The sequence below is a fragment of the Anguilla anguilla genome, chromosome 10, assembly GCF_013347855.1.
Source record: "Anguilla anguilla isolate fAngAng1 chromosome 10, fAngAng1.pri, whole genome shotgun sequence".
In the NCBI taxonomy this organism is placed as follows: Eukaryota; Metazoa; Chordata; class Actinopteri; order Anguilliformes; family Anguillidae; genus Anguilla; species Anguilla anguilla.
Window position 1 is genome coordinate 26627069 of NC_049210.1, and position 9444 is coordinate 26636512.

Sequence of the window (9444 nt, forward strand, 5' to 3'; positions counted from 1 at the left end):
GCCTTTCACAAGCTTCTCACAATATTTTGCCAGAATCTTTGCCCATTCCTCCTAACAGAACTGGTATAACTGAGTCAGGTTTGTGGGCCTCCTTGCTTGGACATGCTTTTTCACTTCAGTCCACAAATTCAGGTCAGGGCTTTGTGATGGCCACTCCAGTACTTTCACTTTGTTGTCTTTAAGCCATTTTGTTACTACTTTGGAGGTATGCTTAGGATCATTGTCCTGCTGGAAGACCCAGTTGCGACCAAGTTTTAACTTTCTAGCTGATGTCTTGAAGTGTTGCTTCAGTAGATAATCCTCCTTCCTCGTGATGCCATCTAGCACCAGTCCCTTTTCCAGTAAAACACCCCCACAACATGATGGTGTTCTTTGGATTAAAAGCCTTACCCTTTTTCCTCCATACATAGCAGCCAAACAGTTAAAAAAAAATTTTCATCTGACCAGAGAACACTCCTCCAAAAGGCTTGATCTTCATCCTGGTGATCATCTGCAAACTTCATTGTGGCTTTTTTTATACCGGTGGAGTACGGGCTTCTTCCTTGCACGACAGCCTTTCAGGCCATGGCAATGTAGGATTCTCTTAACCCCTAATCTAAGTTTTGCGCACATGCAAAACTTAGATTAGTTTATATTGATAATTTTGGAAGAAATAGTGCCACAAATGCAATTGTCTAGGCAAAAAATCAAAAATGAATTTGCTCTTTTTTAGTTTAGGCAGCAGTGTAGTATAATGGGTAAGGAGCTGGTCTTGTAACCTAACGGTTGCAGGTTCTATTCCCAGGTTGGACACTTGAGCAAGGTACTTAACCTGCATTGCTTCATTATATATCATGTTGTGTAAGCCGCTCTGGATAAGAGCGTCTGCTAAATGCCTGTAATGTAATGTAGTTTGCAATGAAATACTGAGAGATTGCATATATACAGAAGGTTAAACTATACATGTCCTGGATCAAAAACCTCTTGACCACAATTTCACAAAATCTAAGGGTGGCTATTGTAGTGATAGGAGTTATTAATACTCCCGACCACCAGAGGGCAACAACCTCCTACCTGTAAGCTACACTTGTATTGTATGGTCTTGTTTAGACAGTATTTAGTAGAAGAAGATGGTCAGCCATTTTTAAGTGAATGAGTTGAATTGGCTGCAGACCTACCTGATGCTGGATGTACTTAACCGTGCTTTTCTTCAGTAGTTAATAAATAATTATATTTGCTGAACCCAAGTTTCTTCATTTAATATTAGAAACATTACAGATATGTAGAACTACTAAAGGTCTATGAAGCAAAAACTAAGCAGTGTACCCAGCGTCTCCAAATCACAACATATTCACGTATTTCAGTACAAATCAACTGCATGCATCACAAAAACTACTAAACTACCAACGAACGCTTACATTTACAGTGTGAAATATCCTCATTATAAAATACCACTAACCTATTTAAAGACACTAAATTTAAAAAAATAACGTATATAACCAAAACATTTTGAGCAGTAATACTTACATAGTGATGATGAAATCTTGGGGTTCAGTTGAACCTTTCGGACCAAAGTTCATTCAGCCCTGGGAGTTCATTTGTGCCTCCTTCCTGAACGATGCAGTGTCTGTGTGGTCCCAAGATTTTTATATTTGCATACAATTGTTTGTACAGATGCTCGTGGTACCTTCAGTTGTTTGAAAATTGTTCCTAAGGAGGAACCGGATTTGTGGTCTTGACTGAGTTGCTTGGATTTTTCCCATGGTATCAAGGGAAAAAAGGCAGTGGCTCTAAAGGTAGGCCCTTAAATATAGCCACAGGTGACAATTAACTCCCAGTTAACACCTAATTATGACAATTGACCAATCAGAAGCTTCTAAAAAGTCATTACATCAATTTCTGGAATCTTTCAGACTGTTTAAAGAGACACTTGGTGTATGCAAACTTTTGACCCACTGCAATTCTTATATAGTGAATTAAAACTGAAATAAATCTGTCTCTAATCGATTTTCTTTAAAATTACCTCTGATGTGAACAAATCGATGCCCTAATTGACTTGCCAAAAGTATATGTTTACATGAAATGTGTGGAGTTGTGAAAAACTGAGTTTGAATATATTTAGCCTGGGTTTATGTAAACTTTTGGCCTCAACTGTAGATTCTAAACATTTTGCTTGTACTCGATGGACAAATGATGTTGACAACATTGGTTATATCGTTGACAACAACGGTCTTCATACATTTAAAAATCTAAAAGAAACCTATTAATTTCCTGGTACATCCTTTCCTGTCTGCTCAGCTCTGAAATGTTATGAGGTTCTTTTGAGTAGTCCTTTGAAAATCCACCCCCTGGTCCAAGAATTTACCTTTTCCTCTTTATGATTTATTTATGTCTGCAAAGGAGTTACCTCCATGGTGATTCACTTTGTTCAATAGGGAACGTCAGGCTTTCAATAATTATTTGAAATGGGACAACATATGGCCTAATATGATTTCATCTTCAGGGGCCAATTTTCAAATGAAATAATTCACTTTAACTTTGTGCAAAGATCATCATCATATAAAATTAAACTTATACTTGATAATAACTGTAAGCAATGTAATTCAGTGGCATGTTTTGGGACTGTCCCTATATAGAAGCATTTTGGAAATCAGTGGTTCTTGCTCACCTTTAAACATGAAGCTGCCAATGCGCCCAGCTGTACTTCTTCTTGGCGATAACACAGATGGCTCTTTTTCATAGGCCTAACAGCCGCCAAGTAGACCATAGCAAAATGCTGGCTAGATACTGGTACTCTAATGAGATCTGTTTGGGTACACAGTTATCTAGCATTCCTCCATAAGACCACTAAGCCAGTACTAATATTTGGAAAATTAATGATACAGTTCTCTCTGTCTTGGGGGTTTAGCTATTTTTTTTATTAAAGAGACCATACATGTATCTAAAATGAGATTTAAAGGATGTGGCCAGAATGCCATACCTGCCTTTTTTCTCTTTTTTTTAAGCCAAGTGAGTTACAATCCCTACAGTATTAATAAAACAAATGACATCTAACCAAAGAAATGATTTTGGAATTTTTTGTGAATTGAGGAATATTATCATGTTTTTGGAATAAAAAACATTTTTACTGAAGCCATTTTTTAATAATAGAACAATGTGGCCCCCAATGACCATGCAAATTACACAACGGTGTCTAACAATAACATTAATTTAGATGATTGTTTTAATCTGTTATTGATTCAAGGTGGATCACTATAACCCATATATCATTGTAACGGATAAGACTTCACACTTTGCAGTGTGTTTCAATCGATGAAACCACTCCAGAGATAATTAAAGCCGCAAGCGGCGTTGGAAGGGGTCCAAGCATTGGCAGCATCGCGCCCCCTATGGAGCGATTTTAAAATGGCTTTGTCCTCATGATCATACGCCTTCACCCAACATATCTACTGAATATCACGATGATCGTATGAAATATTGATGACTTACGGCCAATTTTGTGCTAAGAGACGCTGTCGGATGACTTAGTTACGTCCCCATGGATGTGTCCTGGCCGCTTCCTGTAAAGGCTTTTACTATGTCGTAACACTTAGATGGCATGTCGTAACACTTAGATGGTCCGGCGTGTATGCACAGCTGCAGTGTTTCTGCGCCGCAACTAAAAAAGGCGTCACTAGTGTTGTCACGATACCAAAATGTTGACTTTGATACCGATACCAGGTGTAGTATCACGATAATTGATACTGAAACGATACTGATTCAATACTCGGTACCTAACGATACTGAAAATACCTTAATAGATCAGAAACATAATGTCCACAAGGGATGACCTCATTTTCGAATTCACGGTTTATTAAAAACCCTGTTTATTAACAACCTTTAAGTTGAAGCCTGTTCAACATATCAATAAGCATAGGACAGTAGTGTTACAGCACTAAACCATAGAAAACTATATTAAATATATTTCAAAAATCTAACAATTGTAAAGTGAATTATCTGTAAACAGGTCTTTCACTTTAAAATATATATAAAAACAGCACATTTCAATAACAATACAGCATCTTCCTATAAGAAAATATTTACAAATAAGAACAGGTATTGCTACTGAAGTGAACTGAGTCTAAGCTTGCGCTGAATCAACCACGAAAAATGCACAAGCACAGGTCACCTCACTTGCCACCCTTAGTTGCTACTGCCATCTAGCGAAGATTCTGACAAATCATAACTTTTCATCCTCTCAATCGGTAATGCGGGAGACTCATGTCCCTGGCTTTTACATTTGACGCAAAACTACCGAACGTCGGAAAATACTAATATCGAACCGTTTCTTTTTTTTTTTTTTTTAAGTACCGAAAAAGTGCTGAAGTGTCGGTGTACTGTGCAACACTATGTCAGACACATATACCAATCCATTGCTCAGCTTAGCAGAGAATGCACATTTCAGAGCGCCTCAGAGACAGATAGGATAATAATACATATTTCATATAGCCTAATAAATACGACATTAAAAAAAACGAAACGAAAAATCAACTGGACATTCCTGCTAGCATGCGTGCTGCGCGAAGAATCCCTTATTATTTATTTAGACATTGACAGACTACAGCATTTGCGTCTTTTGTTTATATTCAATAGTAATTGCAGCGAGAAACTGCAGCTGTAGACACAAGAAAGTTTGTTATATTATGGTAACAACGGAATGAGGCGGACTACATATATAGGCTATATTTACCGTCATTGTTTTATTATACCAGCGTGTTTTCGCGCGTTTGCAGAGAAACTCAATTACTATCAATAGAAATGGTTTAGCTATTTCTCAGCATAGCCTAATGACGGATGGAGATGGGACGAAAATAATTTTCAACCGTCCACCACATTTTAGCAACGTTCCAACACTCTCGTAATCACTGTTCCATGGGTCACAAAAACTATTACACTAACGCTTACATTGCAGTGTGAAAAATCCACATTATATAATACCACTAACCTATTTAAAGACACCCAATTTCAAAAAGAAGGTATATAACGAAAAGAACGTATATAACCGAAATATTTTGAGCAGTAATACTTACATAGCAACATGACATTTTATCTGTGTTTAGTAGCCTAGTATAGAGACAGAAAATCAATGACAAAGTCCTATCCGCTTCTGTTTTGCGTCAGAAAACGGTTTCAGATAGGTCTATCAGCAAAGAAATTGCTTAGCTAAGCCATGAAGTCCTCAATAATAATAGTACTCTACAAGAAATTATGAAAATCGTTGACAACGTTTAGTTAGGTGAATCGTCTTTTATGCTACGCCACAGTGAATGCGATAAGAAAATATTCCGTTGCGCTGAACTATAAAACGCTATTCCAAATGAAAAATCATGCATGTTATACATCGTTAGAAAGCTTATACTCTCACCTACTGAATAAATGAACTGTCATTCAAGCCAGATTGTACGAAAAAACGGCGACAACGCCGTAAGCAACAGGAATCACAAACGGATTGTCCAAGACAATATATGACCACTCAGTCGCAAAAGGGACATCTCTACGCGTAAAACCAATGGTAAGATTGTATATTTATTCAATGTTTAGTCCTAGATATTGAATGTAAAATGACATGGCATAATTTTGAAAAAAAACTTTGTCTCGTTTATGTCGTTATTCAGTGAGCAGCGTTTTCACTGCTGTATTGGCATATTTTAGGGCTAACGTGGGGTTTATCTTGTTGCTACGGAACATTAAATTACATTACAGGCATTTGGCAGACGCTCTTATCCAGAGCGACGTACAACAAAATGTATAACCATAACCAGGGACAAGTATATCGAAAACCCTAGAGGGCAGCAGCCTACCGTTTTAAGTGCACGGAACAATTGTATGGTTCAACTTGGACCCTGTAGGTTAAACTGATTAACACTAACACAAACAAGAACAGCAACAACGCAGTCTATGCAATAGTTAAGACGAGTTAAGTCCCCTACGAAACAACTACCTAGTTACAACCCTAAGCTTACAGTCAATTTAGAGATTAAATAGAGAATACGATTTCTCTCAGCATAATGACGGATTTAAAGACTAAAGGAACTCATCCGATATTGTCTTCAAATGGACCGTATTATTTATTTAGACATTGGCAGACTACAGCATTAATTGCGTCTTTTGTTTTTATTCAATATTAGTGATTGCAGCGAGAAACTGCAGCTGTAGGTCGTTATGTTATGGTAGCAACGGAACGAAGCGGACTATATATGTATTAGGCTACCGTCATTGTTCCATTATACCAGCGTGTTTTCGCGCGTTTGCACAGAAACTCAGAACCTAAAAAATTATTTTTTTTAAAATTATAAAAATTAAACGAACTCACGGTCACTGTCTTCCAATGCTTCCCGACGGTCAGACCGTCCCCTCAGTGAAAAAAACAAGACCCTACGGCAATAGTTAAGACGAGTTAAGTCACCTACGAAACAACTACCTAGTTACAACCCTAAACTTACAGTCGATTTAGAGATTAAATTGAGGATACGATTTACAGCATAAATTGCGTCATTTGTTTATATTCAATATTAGTAAATGCAGCGAGAAACTGCAGCTGTAGGTCATTATGTTATGATAGCAACGGAACGAAGCGGACAATATATGTATTAGGCTACCGTCATTGTTTCATCAGACCAGCGTGTTTTCGCGCGTTTTCACAGAAACTCACAACCAATAAATAAAATGGTTTAGCTGTTTCTCAGCATAATGACAGATTCAAAGACTAAACGAACTCACCCGATACTGTCTTCAAATGGATCCATGCCAAATAAAAGTAATTATTCATCCTCTCAGAAAGCTTTTACTAAGAAACTTTGGGTAGCCGATCTTAGCATGCACGCTAGGTGGCAGTGTCAGACCGTGCTTTCACTGATAAAAACTAGAGAAAACTGGTTGTCGCTTGCCGTAAAGAAGTTTACTCGATGTCGTAATCGTTTGGATTTGGAGCTCCAGCTTTTCCGCACCCCACCTAATGAAAAAGTCCAAATGGTGTGCAAACCATATGGCGGACATAGGTGCTCCCAATAGGAAAGTTGTAGAGCACATTCAGATGCATCAGTCGATGAAGTTTTGTGTTGATCTGACTTACGGTGTGGGAGTTATGACCTTTTAAAGTATGATCCTTTGTTATAGCGCCACCATCTGGCCGACATAGGTGATTTTTAGTGCCTGGGTAGTGGGGGGCCACAGGAACGCACCTACCAAATTTAGTTGGTCTACAACTTATGGTTGCTGAGCCTCAGACATTTTAGCGGAGAAAACTGCCACGCCCCAACTAAAAAGTCAAAATGGCGGGCAAACAATATGGCGGACACAGGTGGTCCCAATGGCAAAGGTATAGAGCACGTTCACATGCATATGTTGATGAAGTTTTGTGTTGACCGGACTTATGGTGTGGGAGTTATGGCCTTTTACGCAAAACCCTTTGTTATAGCGCCACCATCTGACCGACGTACGTGATTTTTAGTGCCTGAGTAGTGGGGGCACATAGAAACCCACCAGCCAAATTTGGTCGCTCCAGGACTTATGGTTGCTGAGCCTCAGACACTTTTACCGGAGAAAAATAATAAGAATAATAATAATAATAATAATAATCCTAACAGATACAATAGGGTTCCACCAGCTTCGCTGCTTGGACCCCTAACAAGGTAGTACTCCCCAAAGGAGAGCTGAAATTGACAGTTCGGTTTGATGATTGACACTTAATAATTCAAAAACTGTCCATAACAAGACAATCAGCTGCTAATCCTACTCCACTAGCATTAACTGAAACAAATCCCTCTATTGGTGGTGCAGTGGATAGCATTGTTGCCTCACAGCAAGAAGGTCTTTTGTTTGAATCTGGCCTTGGCCTTTCTGTGTAGAGTTTGCATGTTCTCCCCCTGCGATAGATTGGCTGTCCAGGGTGTATTCCTGCCTCTTACCCAATGCAGGCTGGGATAGGCTTCAGCATCCCCCGTGACCCTGCCCAGGATAAGCGGGTATAGATAATGGATGGATGGATTGAAGGAACTGGAGAAGTAGCGACAGCCAAAGGAACATTTATCCGGAATGGGACTCAGTCAACGAAGCCGCTTACAAAGAGTCTAAACTTGATGTAGCCTTTTTGTGGTTTACGAATATTGCTATTATTGTAGAGAGCACTTCCTACTCGTGTAAAGTGGTAAACAATGATGTGTTAAAGTGACAAATGGAAGCAGATTGGCTTGCGGGTTATGGGGAATAGCCACTGAAAGATGCTGAAGTTGGCTCCTAAATCCCAGCTCCTGATTCGGAACTGCTGGTCCACCTTAAATTGGCTGCATTATGCGATTATGCAAAGGATATGTTTATAAAGGTGTGTTAAGAAATTGAACAATGGTGGGAATGTAGGGTGGGTAGGGCGGCAGTGTAGTATAATGGGTAAGTAACTGGTCTTTTAACCTAAAGGTCACAGGTTTGATCACGAGTAGGACACTGCCTTGTATCCATTGCTTCAGTACATATCCAGCTGTATAAACAGATGCAATATAAAAGCTATGTAATAGTTGTGTAAGTCGCTCTGGATAAGGGTGCCTGCTAAATGCCTGCAATGTAATGTAATGAATGCGATGAAATGCATATTTATATTTTTATTTAGGCTATGTTCACTTCGCATGTATTTTAAAGGCTGTCATTTGGAAATATCAGTCCCAAATGTCTCACACATTTTTTTTTCTCCACAAAATCCGCCTCAACATGCTGTTACTTGTATATGCGGAGGAAGTAATGTACATGTCAAATGAAGTGGATGGAATATTACTGCACTGTTTTCAAATGATACTTTAAACTTTATATATACACCAAAACAGTAATATAGGCTGAAAAGGGGCATTTTGCAGTGCAGTAGTTCTCTCCTGATTTGGATTAAATATTACAGTAGCATTTTAAAATAATTAATTTTTGGATTGGAATTTAAAGGCTTCAAATTATCGACTGCATGCTGCCGTCACCGGGGTATTTGTGAGAAGCTTTGCATCAGTAGTTTATGTTTTGTATGAATGAATTTGCCAATACGTTTCTATTGTAAATGAACGCGTTTATTGCTGTATCAGTAAAATTTGTATTTTTTATGTATAGTGGTCATGCTTTTGATGAGCACCTAGTTCCTTAAATCCCTATTATAAACAAATCTGAACTAGTGGTCTGTTGGGAGCAGTGTGGTGTAGTCATGTGGTGTCCCCCGTAGGCTGAGCTAAGGAGTGCTTTTAGAACATTTGGTCTACACACTCACAGGCATGTTTGCCTGAATGCAACAGCAAGTTACTGTTGGTTGCCTCACTTCACACTTCCCTGTGAAATTCCTTTATAAGCTTTGATAACTGCAACTTCCACATTCTGTAAATGGACTGGTTCATACAACCTGTATTCTGACCATGTCAGACAGTGTTGTTATTCACACTTTTTCAGAAGTAGTTAAACTCA